Source organism: Lynx rufus, unplaced genomic scaffold, assembly GCF_022079265.1.
Source record: "Lynx rufus isolate CCGP_SWC_20201006 ecotype Redwood Valley unplaced genomic scaffold, mLynRuf1.p SCAF_6, whole genome shotgun sequence".
Lineage (NCBI taxonomy): Eukaryota > Metazoa > Chordata > Mammalia > Carnivora > Felidae > Lynx > Lynx rufus.
Window position 1 is genome coordinate 53785919 of NW_025814878.1, and position 21591 is coordinate 53807509.

General features: G+C 38.6%; 1 pseudogene; it reads right to left on the reverse strand.

The window, feature by feature from the left end:
• LOC124529114 (cerebral cavernous malformations 2 protein-like) overlaps nt 1-3408 on the reverse strand; it is a 164927-nt pseudogene extending 161519 nt beyond the window's left edge.
• Between the last annotated feature and the right edge of the window lie 18183 nt (nt 3409-21591).

The following is a 21591-nucleotide window of genomic DNA, read 5'->3' on the forward strand; positions in this document are numbered from 1 at the left end:
TTTGTGGGTCCATTTCTGGGTTCTCTATTCTGTTCCATTGATCTGAGTGTCTGTTCTTGTGCCAGTACCATACTGTCTTAATGATTACAGCTTTGTAGTATAGCTTAAAGTCTGGGACTGTGATGCATTCTGCTTTGGTTTTCTCTTTCAGAATTGCTTTGGCCTTTCAGGGTCTTTTCTGGTTCCATAAAAATTTTAGGATTATTTGTTGTAGCTGTGTGAAGAATGCTGGTGCTATTTTGATAGGGATTGCATTGAATATATAGATTGCTTTGGGTAGTATTGACATTTTAACAATATTTGTTTATCCTATTCAGGAGCATGGAATCTTTTTCCATTTTTTTTCTGTCTTCTTCAATTTCTTTCATAAGCTTTCTATAGTTTTCAGTGTATAGATTTTTCACCTCTTTGGTTAGATTTATTCCTAGATATTTTATAGTTTTTGGTTCAGTTGTAAATGGGATGGATTCCACGATTTCTCTGTCGCTTCATTGTTGGTAGATAAGAATGCAACCGATTTCTGTGCATTGATTTTATATTCTGCGACTTTGCTGAATTCATGAATCAGTTCTAGCAGGTTTTTGGTGGAATCTTTTGGGTTTTCCATATAGAGTATCATGTCATTTCAAAGAGTGAAAGTTTGACCTCCTCCTGGCCGATTTGGATGCCTTTTATTTCCTTGTGTTGTCTGGTTGCAGAGGATAAGACTTCCAATACTATGTTTAATAACAGTGGCGAGAGTGGACATCCCTGTCTTGCTCCTGACCTTAGGGGGAAAGCTCTCAGTTTTTCCCCATTAAGGATGATATTAGCATTGGGTCGTTCATATATGATTTTTATTATCTCAAGGATGCTCCTTCTATCCCTACTTTCTTCAGGGTTTTTATCAAGAAAGGATGCTGTATTTTGTCAAATTCTTCTTCAGCATCTATGGAGAGGATTATATGGTTCTTGTCCTTTCTTTTATTGATGTGATGAATCACGTTAATTGTTTTGCAGATATTGAACCAGCCCTGCATCCCAGGTATAAATCCCACTTGGTTGTGGTGAATAATTTTTTTAATGTATTGTTGGATACAGTTGGCTAATATCTTGTTGAGGATTTTTGCATCCATGTGCATCAGGGAAATTGGTCTATAGTTCTCCTTTTTAATGGGGTCTAGTCAGGTTTTGGAATCAAGGTAATGCTGGCTTCATAGAAAGAGTTTGGAAGTTTTCTTTCCATTTCTATTTTTTGGAACACTTTCAAGAGAATAGGTGTTAACTCTTCCTTAAATGTCTGGTAGAATTCCCCTGGAAAGCCATCTGTCCTAGACTCTTATTTTTTTGGCAGATTTTTGATTACTAATTCAATTTCCTTACTGGTTATGGGTCTGTTCAAATTTTCTACTTCTTCCTGTTTCAGTTTTGGCAGTGTATATGTTTCTAGGAATTTTTCCATTTCTTCCAGATTTCCCATTTTATTGGCATATAATTGCTCATAATATTCTCTTATTGTTTTTATTTCTGTTGTGTTGGTTGTGATTTCTCCTCTTCCATTCTTGATTTTATTTATTTGGTCCTTTCCTTTTTCTTTTTGATCAAAATGGCTACTGGTTTATCAATTTTGTTAATTCTTCCAAAGAAACAGCTTCTGGTTTCATTGATCTGTTCTACTCTTTTTTTGGTTTAGATAGCATTAATTTCCAGATTTTTAGATAGATTAATTTAGATAGATTAATTTCTAATCTTTATTATTTCCTGTCTTCTGCTGGTTTGGGGTTTTATTTGCTGTTATTTATCCAGCTCCTTAAGGCATAAGGTTAGGTTGTGTATCTGAGATCTTTCTTCCTTATTTAGGAAGGCCTGGATTGCTATATACTTTCCTCTTATGACTGCCTTTGTTGCATCCCAGAGGTTTTGGGTTGTGGTGCTATCATTTTCATTGGCTTCCATATACTGTTTAATTTCCTCTTTAACTTCTTGGTTAGCCCATTCATTCTTTAGTAGGATGTTCTTCAGTCTCCAAGGATTTGCTACTTTTCCAAAGTTTTTCTTGTGGTTGATTTCGAGTTTCATAGCGCTGTGATCTGAAAATATGCATGGTATGATCTCGATCTCTTTGTACTTGCTGAGGGCTGATTTGTGTCCCAGTATGTGGTCTATTCTGAAGAACGTCCCATGTGCACTGGAGAAGAATGTATATTCTGCTGCTTTAGGATGAAATGTTCTGAATATATATATTAAAGTCCATCTGGTCCAGTGTGTCATTCAAAGCCATTGTTTCCTTGTTGATATTTTTATCACATTATCTGTCTATTGCTGTGAGTGGGGTGTTGAAGTCTCCTACTATTATGGTATTGCTATCAATGACTTTCTTTATATTTGTGATTAATTGATTTATATATTTGGGTGATTCTCCATTTGGCACATAAATGTTTATAATTGTTAAGTCTTCTTGGTGGATAGACCCCTTGATTATGATATAATGCCCTTCTGCATCTCTTGGTACTGTCTTTATTTTAAAGTCTAGATTGTCTGATATAAGTATGGCTACTCTGGCTTTCTTTTGTTGACCATTAGTATGATAGATGGTTCTCCATCCCCTTACTTTCTTTTTTTTTTTTTAAAGTTTATTTATTTTTGAGACAGAGAGAGACAGAGCATGAACAGGGGAGGGGCAGAGAGAGAGGGAGACACAGAATCCGAAACAGGCTCCAGGCTCCGAGCTGTCAGCACAGAGCCCGACGCGGGGCTCGAACTCACGGACCGCGAGATCGTGACCTGAGCCGAAGTCGGCCGCTTAACCGACTGAGCCACCCAGGCGCCCCCCCTTACTTTCAATCTGAAGGTGTTTTTAGGTCTAAAGTGGGTCTGTTGTAAACAGCATATAGATGGATCGTGTTTTCTTATCCATTCTGTTACCCTATGTCTTTTGATTGAAGCGTTGAGTCCATTGACATTTAGAGTGAATACTGAAAGATATGAATTTATTGCCATTATGTTGTTTGTAGAGTTAAGATTCTGGTGACGTCCTCTGGTCCTTTCTAATCTTTGCTGTTTTTGGTATGTATGTATGTATTTATTTATATTTTCATCTTTTCTCCCCTCAGATAGTCCCCCTTAAAATTTCTTGCAGGGCTGGTTTAGTGGTCACAGACTGCTTTAATTTTTCTTTGGGAAACTTTATCTCTCCTTCTATTTTGAATGACAGACTTGCTGGATAAAGAATTCTTGGCTGCATATTTTTCTGGTTCAGCACATTGAATATATCCTGCCACTCCTTTCCAGCCTGCCAAGTTGCCAGAAGCCAAGCTTTCCAACCAGCCTGATGGCAGGGCCCGGCGGTGGACGGATCGGCACTGCATGGCAGCCCACCGAAAGTGAAGCTTCTTGTATTCCTGCTTTTATGTAATTTGGCCTTAGCATTGGTCAGGGCAGCCCCCCTACCAATGAAAGTACCTGGGGATTTGTCGGTTGTAGAATTGCCCACAACAGGCCCCTCGGGAAAAGAACCACTGGGGAAATAAATAAGATTCCACAGGGAAATTATGTGGCCCTACATCCAGCCCTTGCCACCCCCTATAAAGACTCCTCTATGTAAAGGAAGGATAGCCCCATATATTTCCCAGCCAAGGAGGGGACAAACAGGTTCTAAAGCCCCACTCTGGCAACAAAGGAATGTATCTATGGATACAAGTTACTCCAACCCCTAAGCCCACTTGGCCCCAGGAGGCATTCCAGATAATTATTGGACCTGGTAGGTTAAGGTACAGAATGGTTCATTAGTTCCTAGGTATACATTGTCTCTCTGGGAACGCATAAAGTGTGGGTTCCCAGGGCCCTCTTGGCTCCCTCCTGGCACCCCAGACCAAAGTGAATACCTTTGTTTCTTGTACTGCAAATGGTTCAAAGGAACAATTAAGAAGTCGTATCCCTGTAAACGTTCCACTTGATGTGTTGAGAGATAGATGACTTTTCATGAAAATAGCAAATGCTTTATTTTTTTTTTTAATTTTTTTTTCCCAACGTTTATTTATTTATTTTTTGGGACAGAGAGAGACAGAGCATGAACGGGGGAGGGGCAGAGAGAGAGGGAGACACAGAATCGGAAACAGGCTCCAGGCTCTGAGCCATCAGCCCAGAGCCTGACGCGGGGCTCGAACTCACGGACCGCGAGATCGTGACCTGGCTGAAGTCGGACGCTTAACCGACTGCGCCACCCAGGCGCCCCAGCAAATGCTTTATAAACAAACATAGATACATTATGAAAATAATATGAAGAAATTAATCAATAAGCAAAAGGGCAGGAGGGAACGTTACAAGAAAATAACTATATCGTTCCTTAATGGGTGATTACACAAAGGAACATTTTTAGAATTAGGTAATGCCGAGAAACATAAATGACACATGCTACAAGGAAATTGCTAACATATATAATGCCACGTTTGCCACAATAAAGTGGCCAGTCTAACAGACTGCTGTTGTCTGTGTCCATTTGTTATTTCTGCCAACACCATTCATCCTTCAGGAACCCCTGGACCTGCTGGGGCTGGACCTTGGCACCAAGTTTCTGTGGATATGTCTGCTGCAAACCTGATTTGTCTTCCCTTGTAGGTGAAGGACTTTTTTTCCCTTGCTGCTTTCATGATTCTCTCCTTGCCTGAGTAGTTTGTGAATTTGACTATGATATGTCGTGATTCTAAATTCTGGTTCAGAATTATCATGATTCTAAATTCTGGTTCAGACATCTTGCTTGTGTCTGTATTGGTTAAATCCCTGGATGTCATTTCTTCTTGCTTTTTCTTTTGGGGTGAATTCCTTCATTTCATAATTTTGAAGGGAGAAAAGGAATTAATGATATAGAAAAATTAAAATTAAAAAAAATAAAATTAAAAAATATTAAAATATTGAAATTAAACGCGCACACACACACACAATTGAATAAATGATGCTAGATCCTAGGTGTGTTTTGGTCTCCATGTTGAAAGTGGTTTGACAGATTAGATAAAAAAGGGGGGAAAAAAGGAAATTGTTTGAAAATTTGGAAAAATGAATACACTGAAGTGGACTATAATCAAATGATGGAAATAAAATAGAATTTGAAAAAATTCACACAAAGTAATATAGTAGAAAAAATTAAATAAAAATATTTTTAATAAAAAATAAAAATGAATTTTTCTCTTTATGTATTCAAGAAAAAGAAAAGAAATGAAAAAGAGAAAAAAGAAACAGAAAAAAACGAAATCATTTGAAATTTTGAAACAGTGAATACACTGAAGTATACTAACATAAAATGATAGAAGTAACATAGAATTTGAAAAAAGTTTACACAAAATAAAAAATATGGTAAAGAAATTAAGGAAAAATATTTTTAATAAAAATTGAAAGTAAAATGAATTTTTTCTTTTTTGTATTCAAGAAAAAGAAAAGAAGTGAAAAAGCGGGGAGAAAAACAGTAAACTGAATAGATGGACCTGATAACAGATTGAAATACAACTGAAATTACTTCCTTTTCCCCTAGAAGTCAGACTATGCTTTAGTCAGAAGTGCTTTATAGTCCATAAAGTAAGCAGGCGGTGAGACTTGTGTTCTTGAAGAGCAAGGATGGCCCAGTTGGGGCGGTCTTAGTGTAATGGCTCCATTCTCCACTAGATGGCGCTGCTAGCCTACTGTAGTGGATTGTTGTGGTGTTCCTAGGTGCATATGTGCATGCCCGGGAGCGGTGAAAATGGCGCCACCCAGCTACCCAGTCTCTAATATCGGAACTCTGTTCTCCCCGATCAGCATTCATGCACCTGTCCTCTGTCTTCAGCTTTTGTCCACTCCCCACTTCTTCACTGTCTGTGACCGAGCCCCAGGCAGTACCTCTCCCTGACTTTTGTCTCAGATGTGGCTGTTTTCCCCGGCGTCTTACTTCTGAAGGACTGTGACTTTGACCCCTTCCACCCCTCTGCAGGAGGGACTCACCAAGCAATGGCCAAATGTTGGCTGCACCCAGGAATGTTTGGTGGACCCTGCTGCTGATGGTGCCCCGAGACTGCGGCCAGGTGCCAGCCTGCCCCCCAAAAAAGTTCTTGAGACAGTGTAGCAGCAGCACCTCAGGGATTATGGAAAATCACAACACACATCTGGCACCAGGCCTCACCCCCAATGACCTTGTTCCAGCACCAGTGAATGTGGCCATTCTCTGGGGGCTTCTGGGCCCAGGTAGTCTCACAGCCTCTACCAAATGTCCTTCCAGCAGTGGAACCACTTCTTCCCGTGTGGCCCGAGAACCTCCCCAACCCCACTGTGCTCCTGAGGATTTGCCCTTCCCACCAGAGCACTGCCAGGTATGGAGCTGTGGAGTTGCAGCCTTTGCTCTCCCCTTGTTTACTGTCCTAATGGAATTTAAAGCCTCTCCTTTCTCCTTTCTCCCTTTTTAGTTTAGTCCCTGTGTCTGTTTCCAATTTTCCACTTTCTCTCCAGCTGCTTTTGGGGAGGGGTGCTTTTCCCGTTTTCTCCCCCTCCCATCTCCTTCCTCTCTCTGCGGGAAAAGCAGCTCCCTGCTGCGTACCTGCTGAATTCTGTGGTTCAGGTTGTGCAGATTGCTGTGTTAATCCTCCAGTTTTCTAGGTGTGTAGGATGGTTTAGTGTTGGTCTGGCTGTATTTCATGGATGCGAGACACACAAAAAACTTCCATGCTGTTCCGCCATCTTGGCTCCCTCCCCCATGATGGCAATATTCTAATTCTTGATTTTTCTGGTTGGGTATGTGACTATGTACATTTGTTATGAATTATAGAACTTTGCAGCTAAAAAAAAGTGTTATTTTTTTGTGTTTAAACTATACTTTAATAAATATGGCTTTAAAACATATATATTTATGAATTTTTTGAATTTATGAAGAGATACGTTTTCATAATTTTTCTATCTGAAGTGGAAATATATGCAACAATTTTCTCTAAGTAAATTAACCTCAGGCATACACAGAGATATTATTAGCAGATTTTTATTTCAGATTAGTTGTAGATTTGAAATATATTTTAATTCAAAAGCCAATGAGAGAGAGAAAAAGAAAATCTGGCTGAGAGCAATCAGAGGTAACAAATGCAGTGACAGTGAAAATAGAAAATCCTTATATATTTCTGTTACGATACTCCTTAATAAAGCTAACATCCTCAAGAAGTGATACTCACTGAACATGTAAATAAGAAAAATCTACCTATTGGCAATAGTCTTTAACTGGGAGAACAAGTCCTCCCCCTACACCTAGTATCCAAAAATCCTTAACTGTAGCTTAACCAGGTTTGTTCCCAAACTTGTATAACTCTTGTAACTCAAAAAGTCAACATTGCCAAAGAAAACTGGGCAAGTTAAACAGGCAAGGAAGGCTTTATGCAAGGCTAATGGAAATAAGGGAGATTGAACTCAAAGCCATGACAGAGATTTTAAGCATTGGGATGAGCTAGTGTCAAAGTACTAGAGGACCTTCGTGGGAAGGTTGGACAATGTGAATTGCCATCTAGCTTGTTAATTGGTGCTTATTGAAGTTAGGCTCGAACTTTCAAACAGAGACAGGGAAATAAGATTATTGTCTTTCCTGGTGATTACATTTCTAAGACGTGGCTCTTAGTTCCTGGAGAAAGATATTTCTGAGTAATGAAACTGGAAAAAGTCTTGCAGAGTATTTACATCTTGAAGAAGCATAGAAAGAACTTACACCTGTGAGTTTTCTGAAGTAAATAGTCTAAAGGAGGTCAGGAGACTATAGTTAGGAAAAAACCTTTCTAAAGTTTAGTGAATCTGAGGGGAATGTTAAGGTTGTCTTAGCATAAGATAGGTTCCAAAACTGTCAAATCTTTGGGAATCCCCAGACCACTCTGTATGAACCTACACTTATGCCTGTTCCTAAAGATTTCTTCAAAAAACACATGAGAAGATGATCCTTAACAATCTATATAATATTATATAATACAATGCATTATATACTACATATTAAAATATAATAAAACAGTCTGTAAAATAGTTGAACAATATGTACATTTGGAATTATGACACACCAAAATACATTAAAACAGTAAAACAGACCAAGGAGGTATAATATTTTTAAATCAAATTTTCAAAAGGGTCAAAAGAACTTTCTGATAATGCAAACATCCCTTCCATTATGTTCAGTGGACACTTCTTACATCCCACTCTTGGTGAACATCACCATTATACCTCAACACTTATTATATTCTCTCCTCTGGCATTTCATATCTATCAATAGAACTACAAACAAAAACTTGAATTGATACTTGGGGCAGTATTTGCTTTGCAACTCCCTTGAAACAGGACTTAGAATTTTGACCCACATCTAAAAAGTACGAAACAAAAATGAAAGAAGCAAAGATTCAGAGCCCAAAGAATAACCACCAAGTGGATATTTTAAGAAATGTGCCATGGATATATGAAGCAGGATATACAAAACATAATACCCGGTCTGTTCCCTAATGATGCTCCTACAGACAGCTCAGACATTTTCCATTCCTATAATGCATTTGAAATGGTATCCTCTATTGTTCCATTAATTCAGTTATCAACATCTTGCATATGTGAATCGGAAAAACAAAAGTCCAAATATTAGCCAAATAGTCATCTATTCTTCTTTAGGCATCTTTCCTGGGGTCTGCATACTCACCCTACCTGAACAAGTTTGGCTTTTTCTTTTTACTTTCTGTCTTATATTGTTTTGTATTGTTTTGCTTTTTTCTCTAGAGGTGTTTTTGATGCCTATATATATATATATATATACCTATATATTAGATACATGATAGGTAGATAGATACTCCTTCCATTTTGCTAATAAGTAATTTGATTATTATTCTTCTACACTTAGACTATTTGAATCTTGAAAAAATTAATTAATAAACATGCATAGAATACATGAATTAATGATAATGTAAGTGTAAATAGAAACCAAACATTGGAGAATGATGTTTGATGTACAGCCAACAGTAGAGAAAGTTTTTTGGGGGATAGAAAACCTGGAGTAAGGTTCAGTATGAAACTTTTGTTTACAATATGGATATATTTGGGTTTAGAAAACAAAGCAAATATATGATAAACAGATATTGAAATGACAATTGCATGTAGAATGATTTGAAGACAGAGGAGAATACATTTCAGACGTCTCATTATATAACACAAATATCTGACAAAATTTATGAGTTACATATTGCAAGAGCATTAGTTTTCAAGTTACAGAAGGAAAGGAGGAATAAATATGTAAATGAAAAATTCCAAGGCACTTCAGAGACAGATATTTTCTATTGTATTTCTGAAATAAATTTATAGGGTAATTATTATCAGTAATAAAAAAGGACAATACAATGGTCAGTGGTAAGTGACAAAAATATTTTTGTCATGATCAACTTTTAAATTTAAACATTTATATTATTATTGCTGCTGAATTACAGTGTTTGAATATGAACCGTTTTACCCTTTACATATAGAATATCGATTAAAAGTGCACTAATAGTGTTCCACTACCACTGTAAAATATACGTATAAAATCTGGTTTCTTAAAAGGTCTCAAAGGGACACATGTCTTTTCAAAATGAAAATTGGATCATGTTGTTTTGTTGCTCAAAATCTTATATGTAATAAAAAATTATTAGTGTGTCAATAAAAATAACAAGCTTCCTGGCATAAATATAGAAGCATCTCCCACATAATTTCAGTAATCCATTACTGAAAAGCAATAATTATGCCACAAAAGCTATCAAACCATTTCCCATTCTTCTAAATGGGACATTTATTATGAATTCCACATTAACCTAAAATCCCTTACTAATTGCCTAAAATGTAATTAAATACAACAAAGCACCTACGTAGCAATTTATTACATACAATACTTAAAACTTTGTTTCCTGATCACTGATTAAAACGGGTTGTTAAACTTGTAGTTTAACACACACAGTTTGCACACTGTGTCATAAGCATCATCACACAGAGAAATACATAAATACATAAATTTGTTAGAAAAGAAAATGTGTAATATTTAAGTAAAAAGCAATGCAATTTATTGTTCCTCACCAAGTCAGTGGGAGGATAAACCTGCAGTAAGTTGAAGGAAGAAGGGATAAGAATAGCAGTGATTGCCACGGGTATGGAAGGTGATGTTGCATGGAGCATGCAATGAAGGAGTAATTTCAAGCAAACTCCCATAATCAGAGGAATTAGTAAATATTCTTTGTTGTTTTGATGTTAAAAGGAAGGCTATGAAAAATCTTCTGGGAAGGTGGAGTACCATTTAGGGTGAAAAAATTCAAAATTATCCTTTGTGCACTTGTGCTTATATTTGTATGTTTCTTACCTGATGAAAGATCTATTTTAAACAAAAGTGATCTTAACATATCACTTTCATGTTTGTGATTATTAATTATATGTGTGTCAACTTGACTGGGTCATGAGGTGCCTAAGTATTTGATTAAAGATTATTTCTGGGTATGTCTGTAAGGATGTTTGCAGATGAGATTAGCATTTGAATTGATAGACAAAGTAAGGCAGACTTCCCTCCAAAATGAGTGGGCATCCTCCAATCTGTTGTGGGCCTGAATGAAACAAAAAGGCAGAGGAAGGCAGAATTTAATCCCTTTGCCTGGCTGATTTAGCTTTCCATGGATCTTCTCCTGCCCTGAAATTTGGATTTGTACCTTAGGTTCTCTTGAGTTCTCAGGCCTTTGGACTTGTACTAGTATTATACTACCAACTTTCCTGGGCTCTGGCTTATAGACACCATAATCACATGACCCAATTCCTCATAATAATCTCTTTATATATATTGTATGCATGTATACATCTATCCAATACACACATATACACACACACAAACACATATGTACATACACATATACATCTATATGTATGTGTATGTATATATATATATACATATATATATATATATATATATATATATAGTTTCTCTTAAAAACCTTGACTAACACTGATTTTGACACTGAGAATGGATATCATTAAGTCTATGTAGTCCACTACTCTATGGTGCCTGTCTTACCACTAGCCAAATCCAAGAAGCACATTCATTTGCTAGACATGCTAGTGGTCTTTTGGAATGTTAACATCAGTTTTAAGTGTGACCCTTGAAAATTGTCTTGGTCATAATTTTGTTTAAAATGTACTAAATTAGGGGGGCGCCTGGGTGGCGCAGTAGGTTAAGCGTCCGACTTCAGCTCAGGTCATGATCTCGCGGTCCGTGAGTTCGAGCCCCACGTCAGGCTCTGGGCTGATGGCTCGGAGCCTGGAGCCTGTTTCCGATTCTGTGTCTCCCTCTCTCTCTGCCCCTCCCCCGTTCATGCTCTGTCTCTCTCTGTCCCAAAAATAAATAAAAAACGTTGAAAAAAAAATTAAAAAAAAATGTACTAAATTAGGGAAAATACGTATACTTTTTCTTATAGCAATAGCCAGAATCATCCAGTTTACGTTTTATTATTACTTTTTAGAAATAAATGTCCATAAAATGTGAGCTAAAGAAACCAAGAATCTTTTTACCAGCAAAACCTACCTGCAGACCATTGTTAAAGGACTATTACTGATTATTGTTCTTGATTTAAATGCGTACATTGTTCTTGTTTATCTTGTACCTTCAGGTATATCCCACTCAAACGAACCCTGTAGTTAGACCATTAATATTTTTAATATCAATAAAAGTATTAATTATTGGCAAATTACACATTCATGAGGCACATTTAACAATTTTATTATAAAAATTATTTTATAAAAATTAAATAAGAACTGTTATGTTTTGGAGATTCATCATTTTGGTGACAGTTAAATATTCTGTATCCTGAAACGGAGATCATTATAGAATTCAATTATCTATGTAGAGAACACCCTAATTTTAGACTACTTTGAAATTACTTGCATTCATCATTTCCACATAAGTTAATAATCTAAAATTATTGTATATATTTGTGTGGAATCCATTTTAAAAAATAAAGGGGATACTTTCTAAAATCACATCAAATAGAAATCATAATTTGTAAGCATGTTAATTCCAAAGTTGTTTAAAATAGATTTTCTCAATGAGGAGACATACTGGAAGTTTCATTTATTTTATCAGTTTAGTAGTCAAATAGCTTATAAAATCTAAGGGAAACTGGTAACTTTTATTATGACCATTTTCAGAAGTATTACCCATTTACGAATCACCCTGTGTCAATGAAAGATCCAAATTCTGTAGCATGGCAGATGGATTGTTAGGCTTTTGATCTTTCCTAACTTCTCAGCCTCACGGATTTAAGTTTGAATCACTCCCAAATGTGCTATGTTCTCTCTACTACTATATTCTATGCTAGCCTTCTTGACTTTCATCTCATCCCCTAGGCTTCCTATCTAATTTCTACTCATAATTCAAGATTCCACTGATACCACTATCTCTGAGAAGCCTTTTCCTTACACCTCCCCAGTCTAAATAAAGTTCTGTCTATACTGACAAAACACTTTCTTTAATCAAAATCACTTAGGGGTTAAGATGGTGGAGTGTGGGGGTCCCAATGCTTGCCTGGCTAAATAAATAACAAATCATTCTAAACACCCAAGAAATCTATCAGAAGACTGAGAGAACACATTGCACAACTACAGAAAGAAAAGATGCCACATCGTGGAAGCATAGGCAGACTTCAGTGAGCAGCACAGTGCCCACAGTGGAGGCTTGAGCTGCTTACACCAAGCCCACCCATCTGCCCTATGCAAGTGCTTTTTCACTAGGGAAAGTGTGTCTGAGAGCCAGAGAAGCAGCAGGCTTTTCCTCCAGAAGACCAGCAGAAACTCCCCACAGGCACCAAGTTTACTGACAATAGAGTCCTGCAAACCTTCAGCTCTAGTGGAGACTGGATCTAGCCTCTTTTAATGAGCAGACCAAAACACACCCAGTTAAAACTTGCCACACACTAAGCATGGTCCAAACACTCCTCACTACAGGCAAGGATAAATACTGCAGAGAACTGACCTGAGGGAAAGAGCAGCCAAGCACAACAGCAGAGTTCACACAGCATACACAAGAATCATTTCCTGAAGTGCCAGACCCTGGGCAGTGTATAATGTCTTCTTAACATATCCATTAGTTTCAGGAACGGGAAATATAACAGGCCTCCCTAACACAGAGAAGACAGAGACTGAAAAAAAAATGCCAAGAAGGAGGAATTCATTCCAAAAGAAAGAACAAGAAAAGATCACTGCTGGGCACCTAATTGAAACAGACATAAGTAATATACCTGAACCAGAAGTTAAAACAAAAATCATAAAGGGATACTAGCTAGGCTTAAGAAAAGTATACAAGACATCAGGGAATTCCTTACTTCAGTGATAAAAGACCTAAAAACTATCAGATCAAAATAAAAAATGCTACAATCAAGATATGAATCTAATTGGATTTAATGACCACAAGGATGGAAGAAGCAGAAGAACAAATTGGAATTTTAGAAGATAAAATTGTGGAAAATAACAAAGTTGTAAAGAGGAGGAAGAGAAAAATATTGGATCATGAATGAAGACTTAGGGCACTTATTGACTCCATAAAGCATAATAACATTCATATCACAGGAGTCCAAGAAGAAGAAGAGGAAAGGGTAAAAATGGGCAAAAATTTATTTGAGCAAACTATAGCTGATTACTTCCCTAAACTTCAGAAGAAAACAGACATCCAAGTTTTTGAGGCACAAGAACTACAATCAATATCAACAAAAGCAGGCAACACAAGACATATCATAGTAAAATTTGCTAAATACAGAGATAAGAAAAAAATCCTGAGGGAAAAAAATGGAAAAGAAGGGAAAACAAATCCCTAACTTATAAGGGAAAACAAATAAGGTTAACAGCAGACTTATCTACAGAAACTAGGCAGGCCAGAAGGAAGTGCCGTGATACATTCAATGTGATGAATGGGAAATATATGCAGCCAAGAATATGTTATTCAGCAAGGTTGTCATTTAGAATAGAAGGAGAGATAAAGAGTTTCCCAGGCAAATAAACACTAAAGGTGTTCATGACCACTAAGTAGCCCTACAAGAAATATTAAAGGGGACTCTTTGGAAAGGTAAGACCAAAAGCAACAAATAATGGAAAGGAACAGAAGAAATCTCCAAAAACAATGACTTCACAAGAAGTACAATGGCACTAAATTCATATCTATCAAAAATCGTTTTGAATTTAAATAGACTAAATGTTCCAATCTAAAGACAAAGGGTATCAGAATGCATAAATAAACATATATTCATGCTGCTTACAAGAGGCTCACTTTAGACTGAAAGACACTACAGACTAAAAGTGATGGAATGAAGAACCATCTATTATGCTAATGGACATCAAAAGAAAGCTAGAGTAGCCATACTTCTATCAGACAAACTAGATTTTAAACCAAAGACTGATTTTAAACAAGAGATGGGATTCTGGGAAGATGGCGGCGTAGGAGGACGCTGGGCTCACCGCGCGTCCTGCTGATCACTTAGATTCCACCTACACCTGCCTAAATAACCCAGAAAACCGCCAGAGGATTAGCAGAACAGAGTCACCGGACCCAAGTGCAGACGAGAGGCCAACGGAAGAGGGTAGGAAGGGCAGCGAGGCGGTGCGCGCTCCACGGACTGGCGGGAGGGAGCCGGGGAGGAGGGGCGGCTCGCCGGCCAAGCAGAGCCCCGAGTCCGGCTTGCAAAAGCGGAGGGGCCTGATGGACTGTGTTCCGACAGCAAGCGCGACTTAGCGTCTGGGAGGTCATAAGTTAACAGCTCTGCTCGGAAAGCGGGAAGGCTGGAGGACAAAGGGAGGGTGAGCTGCGGAGCCCCTGGATGACAGAGCTCAGTTTAGCGGGGAACAAAGGCGCTAGCCAGCGCCATCTCCCCCGCCCATCCCCCAGCCAAAATCCCAAAGGGAACCGGCTCCGGCCAGGGAAATTGCTCGCTCCGCGCGAACACCCAACTCTGTGCTTCTGCGGAGCCAAACCTCCGGCAGCGATCTGACTCCCTCCGGCTGCCACAGGGCCCCTCCTGAAGTGGATCACCTAAGGAGAAGCGAGCTAAGCCTGCCCCCCCTGCCGCCATGCACCTTGCCTTCCCACCCCAGCTAATACGCCAGATCCCCAGCATCACAAGCCTGGCAGTGTGCAAGTAGCCCAGACGGGCCACGCCACCCCACAGTGAATCCCGCCCCTAGGAGAGGGGAAGAGAAGGCACACACCAGTCTGACTGTGGCCCCAGCGGTGGGCTGGGGGCAGACATCAGGTCGGACTGCGGCCCCGCCCACCAACTCCAACTCCAGTTATACACCACAGCACAGGGGAAGTGCCCTGCAGGCCCTCACCACACCAGGGACTATCCAAAATGACCAAGCGGAAGAATTCCCCTCAGAAGAATCTCCAGGAAATAACAACAGCTAATGAGCTGATCAAAAAGGATTTAAATAATATAACAGAAAGTGAATTTAGAATAATAATCATAAAATTAATCGCTGGGCTGGAAAACAGCATACAGGACAGCAGAGAATCTCTTGCTACAGACATCAGGGGACTAAGGAACAGTCACGAGGAGCTGAAAAACGCTTTAAAGGAAATGGAAAACAAAATGCAAACCACCACGGCTCGGATGGAAGAGGCAGAGGAGAGAATAGGTGAACTAGAAGATAAAGTTATGGAAAAAGAGGAAGCTGAGAAAAAGAGAGATAAAAAAATCCAGGAGTATCAGGGGAAAATTAGAGAACTAAGTGATACACTAAAAAGAAATAATATACGCATAATTGGTATCCCAGAGGAGGAAGAGAGAGGGAAAGGTGCTGAAGGGGTACTTGAAGAAATAATAGCTGAGAACTTCCCTGAACTGGGGAAGGAAAAAGGCATTGAAATCCAAGAGGCACAGAGAACTCCCTTCAGACGTAACTTGAATCAATCTTCTGCACGACATATCATAGTGAAACTGGCAAAATACAAGGATAAAGAGAAAATTCTGAAAGCAGCAAGGGGTAAACGTGCCCTCACATATAAAGGGAGACCTATAAGACTCGTGACTGATCTCTCTTTTGAAACTTGGCAGGCCAGAAAGAATTGGCACGAGATTTTCAGGGTGCTAGACAGCAAAAATATGCAGCCGAGAATCCTTTATCCAGCAAGTCTGTCATTTAGAATAGAAGGAGAGATAAAGGTCTTCTCAAACAAACAAAAACTGAAGGAATTTGTCACCACTAAACCAGCGCTACAAGAGATCCTAAGGGGGACCCTGTGAGACAAAGTACCAGAGACATCACTACAAGCATAAAACATACAGACATCACAATGACTCTAAACCCGTATCTTTCTATAATAACACTGAATGTAAATGGATTAAATGCGCCAACCAAAAGACATAGGGTATCAGAATGGATAAAAAAACAAGACCCATCTATTTGCTGTCTACAAGAGACTCATTTTAGACCTGAGGACACCTTTAGATTCAGAGTGAGGGGATGGAGAACTATTTATCATGCTACTGGAAGCCAGAAGAAAGCTGGAGTAGCCATACTTATATCAGACAAACTAGACTTTAAATTAAAGGCTGTAACAAGAGATGAAGAAGGACATTATATAATAGTTACAGGGTCTATCCATCAGGAAGAGCTAACAATTATAAATGTCTATGCGCCGAATACCGGAGCCCCCAAATATATAAAACAATTACTCATAAACAGAAGCAACCTTATTGATAAGAATGTGGTAATTGCTGGGGACTTTAACACCCCACTTACAGAAATGGATAGATCATCTAGACACACGGTCAATAAAGAAACAAGGGCCCTGAATGAGACACTGGATCAGATGGACTTGACAGATATATTTAGAACTCTGCATCCCAAAGCAACAGAATATACTTTCTTCTCGAGTGCACATGGAACATTCTCCAAGATAGATCATATACTGGGTCACAAAACAGCCCTTCATAAGTTTACAAGAATTGAAATTATACCATGCATACTTTCAGACCACAATGCTATGAAGCTTGAAATCAACCACAGGAAAAAGTCTGGAAAACCTCCAAAAGCATGGAGGTTAAAGAACACCCTACTAACGAATGAGTGGGTCAACCAGGCAATTAGAGAAGAAATCAAAAAATATATGGAAACAAACGAAAATGAAAATACAACAATCCAAACGCTTTGGGACGCAGCGAAGGCAGTCCTGAGAGGAAAATACATTGCAATCCAGGCCTATCTCAAGAAACAAGAAAAATCCCAAATACAAAATCTAACAGCACACCTAAAGGAAATAGAAGCAGAACAGCAAAGGCAGCCTAAACCCAGCAGAAGAACAGAAATAATAAAGATCAGAGCAGAAATAAACAATATAGAATCTAAAAAAACTGTAGAGCAGATCAACGAAACCAAGAGTTGGTTTTTTGAAAAAATAAACAAAATTGACAAACCTCTAGCCAGGCTTCTCCAAAAGAAAAGGGAGATGACCCAAATAGATAAAATCATGAATGAAAATGGAATTATTACAACCAATCCCTCAGAGATACAAACAATTATCAGGGAATACTATGAAAAATTATATGCCAACAAATTGGACAACCTGGAAGAAATGGACAAATTCCTGAACACCCACAATCTTCCAAAACTCAATCAGGAGGAAATAGAAAGCTTGAACAGACCCATAACCAGCGAAGAAATTGAATCGGTTATCAAAAATCTCCCAACAAATAAGAGTCCAGGACCAGATGGCTTCCCAGGGGAGTTCTACCAGACGTTTAAAGCAGAGATAATACCTATCCTTCTCAAGCTATTCCAAGAAATAGAAAGGGAAGGAAAACTTCCAGACTCATTCTATGAAGCCAGTATTACTTTGATTCCTAAACCAGACAGAGACCCAGTAAAAAAAGAGAACTCCAGGCCAATATCCCTGATGAATATGGATGCAAAAATTCTCAATAAGATACTAGCAAATCGAATTCAACAGCATATAAAAAGAATTATTCACCATGATCAAGTGGGATTCATTCCTGGGATGCAGGGCTGGTTCAACATTCGCAAATCAATCAACGTGATACATCACATTAACAAAAAAAAAGAGAACAACCATATGATCCTGTCAATCGATGCAGAAAAGGCCTTTGACAAAATCCAGCACCCTTTCTTAATAAAAACCCTTGAGAAAGTCGGGATAGAAGGAACATACTTAAAGATCATAAAAGCCATTTATGAAAAGCCCACAGCTAACATCATCCTCAACGGGGAAAAACTGAGAGCTTTTTCCCTGAGATCAGGAACACGACAGGGATGCCCACTCTCACCGCTGTTGTTTAACATAGTGCTGGAAGTTCTAGCATCAGCAATCAGACAACAAAAGGAAATCAAAGGCATCAAAATTGGCAAAGATGAAGTCAAGCTTTCGCTTTTTGCAGATGACATGATATTATACATGGAAAATCCGATAGACTCCACCAAAAGTCTGCTAGAACTGACACATGAATTCAGCAAAGTTGCAGGATACAAAATCAATGTACAGAAATCAGTTGCATTCTTATACACTAACAATGAAGCCACAGAAAGACAAATAAAGAAACTGATCCCATTCACAATTGCACCAAGAAGCATAAAATACCTAGGAATAAATCTAACCAAAGATGTAAAGGATCTGTATGCTGAAAACTATAGAAAGCTTATGAAGGCAATTGAAGAAGATTTAAAGAAATGGAAAGACATTCCCTGCTCATGGATTGGAAAAATAAATATTGTCAAAATGTCAATACTACCCAAAGCTATCTACACATTCAATGCAATCCCAATCAAAATTGCACCAGCATTCTTCTCGAAACTAGAACAAGCAATCCTAAAATTCATATGGAACCACAAAAGGCCCCGAATAGCCAAAGGAATTTTGAAGAAGAAGACCAAAGCAGGAGGCATCACAATCCCAGACTTTAGCCTCTACTACAAACCTGTCATCATCAAGACAGCATGGTATTGGCACAAAAACAGACACACAGACCAATGGAATAGAATAGAAACCCCAGAACTAGACCCACAAACGTATGGCCAACTCATCTTTGACAAAGCAGGAAAGAACATCCAATGGAAAAAAGACAGCCTCTTTAACAAATGGTGCTGGGAGAACTGGACAGCAACATGCAGAAGGTTGAAACTAGACCACTTTCTCACACCATTTACAAAAATAAACTCAAAATGGATAAAGGACCTAAATGTGAGACAGGAAACCATCAGAACCTTAGAGGAGAAAGCAGGAAAAGACCTCTCTGACCTCAGCCGTAGCAATCTCTTACTCGACACATCCCCAAAGGCAAGGGAATTAAAAGCAAAAGTGAATTACTGGGACCTTATGAAGATAAAAAGCTTCTGCACAGCAAAGGAAACAACCAACAAAACGAAAAGGCAACCAACGGAATGGGAAAAGATATTTGCAAATGACATATCGGACAAAGGGCTAGTATCTAAAATCTATAAAGAGCTCACCAAACTCCACACCCGAAAAACAAATAACCCAGTGAAGAAATGGGCAGAAAACATGAATAGACACTTCTCTCAAGAAGACATCCAGATGGCCAACAGGCACATGAAAAGATGTTCAGCGTCGCTCCTTATCAGGGAAATACAAATCAAAACCACACTCAGGTATCACCTCACGCCAATCAGAGTGGCCAAAATGAACAAATCAGGAGACTATAGATGCTGGAGAGGATGTGGAGAAACGGGAACCCTCTTGCACTGTTGGTGGGAATGCAAATTGGTGCAGCCGCTCTGGAAAGCAGTGTGGAGGTTCCTCAGAAAATTAAAAATAGACCTACCCTATGACCCAGCAATAGCACTGCTAGGAATCTACCCAAGGGATACAGGAGTACTGATGCATAGGGGCACTTGTACCCCAATGTTCATAGCAGCACTCTCAACAATAGCCAAATTATGGAAAGAGCCTAAATGTCCATCAACTGATGAATGGATAAAGAAATTGTGGTTTATATACACAATGGAATACTACGTGGCAATGAGAAAAAATGAAATATGGCCTTTTGTAGCAACGTGGATGGAACTGGAGAGTGTGATGCTAAGTGAAATAAGCCATACAGAGAAAGACAGATACCATATGGTTTCACTCTTATGTGGATCCTGAGAAACTTAACAGGAACCCATGGGGGAGGGGAAGGAAAAAAAAAAAAAGAGGTTAGAGTGGGAGAGAGCCAAAGCATAAGAGACTGTTAAAAACTGAGAACAAACTGAGGGTTGATGGGGGGTGGGAGGGAGGGGCGGGTGGGTGATGGGTATTGAGGAGGGCACCTTTTGGTATGAGCACTGGGTGTTGTATGGAAACCAATTTGTCAATAAACTTCATATAAAAAAAAAATAAACAAGAGATGAAGGGCACTATATCATAATAAAGGGGTCAATCCAATAAGATGTAACAATTATAAATATTTATGCCCCTAACTTGAAGAAGCCAAATATAAAAAACAATAACAAACATAAATAAACTCATTGATACAATACAATAATAGTAAGGGACTTTAACACTCCACTTACAGCAAAGAACAGATCATCTAAGCAGAAAATCAACAAAGAAATAATGTCTTTGACAAATGGGAACAAGTGGACTTAGCAGAACATTTCAGAATATTTCATCACTAGAGGCAAGGGAAAAAAAAACAAAACTGAACTGTTGAGGCTTCATCAAGATAAAAAAGCTTCTGCACAGTGAAGGAAACAATCAATAAAACTAAAAGGCAATCTACAGAATGGGAAAAGATATTTGCAAATGTGATATCTGATAAAAGGATAGTATCCAAAGTCTATAAGGAAATTATTGGGGTGCCTGGGTGACTCAGTCTGTTGAGTGTCCAACTCTTGATTTCTGCTTGGTCATGATCTCAGGTTTCATGGGATCAAGCCTTGCATTCATCTCTCCACTGAGAGCATGGAGTTCACTTGGATTCCCTCTCTCCCTCTCTCCCTGACCTCCCCTGCTCTCTCTCTCTCTCTGTCTCTCTCTCTCTCTCTCAAAATAAATAAACTTAAAAAAATTACTTATCAAACTCAAATCCAAAATACAAATAATCCAGTTAAGAAATGAGAAGACATAAATAGACATTTTTCAAAAGAAGACATCCAGATGGCTAACACACACATGATGGCTCAACATCTCTCATCATCAGGGAAATACAAATCAAAACTATGGTGAGATACCACCTCACACCTGTCAGAATGGCTACAGTTAACAACACAGTAAACAACAGATGTTGGCAAGGATGTGGACAAAGGGGAACCCTCTTACATTTTTGGCGGGAATGCAAATTGTTGTAGCCACTTGGGAAAACAGTGTGAATGTTCCTCAGACAGTTAAGAATAGAACTACCCTATGAACCAGCAATTGCACTACTAGGTATTTACCCAAAGGATACAAAAATACTAATTCAAAGGGGCACATGCTCCCTAATGTTTATAGCAGCATTATCAACAATAGCCAAATTGTGGAAAGAGCCTTCATGTCCATTGACTGATGAATGTATAAACACACACACACACACACACACACACACACACACACGTGTGTATATATATGTGTGTGTATATATATATATGCATATATGTATATATATCTTG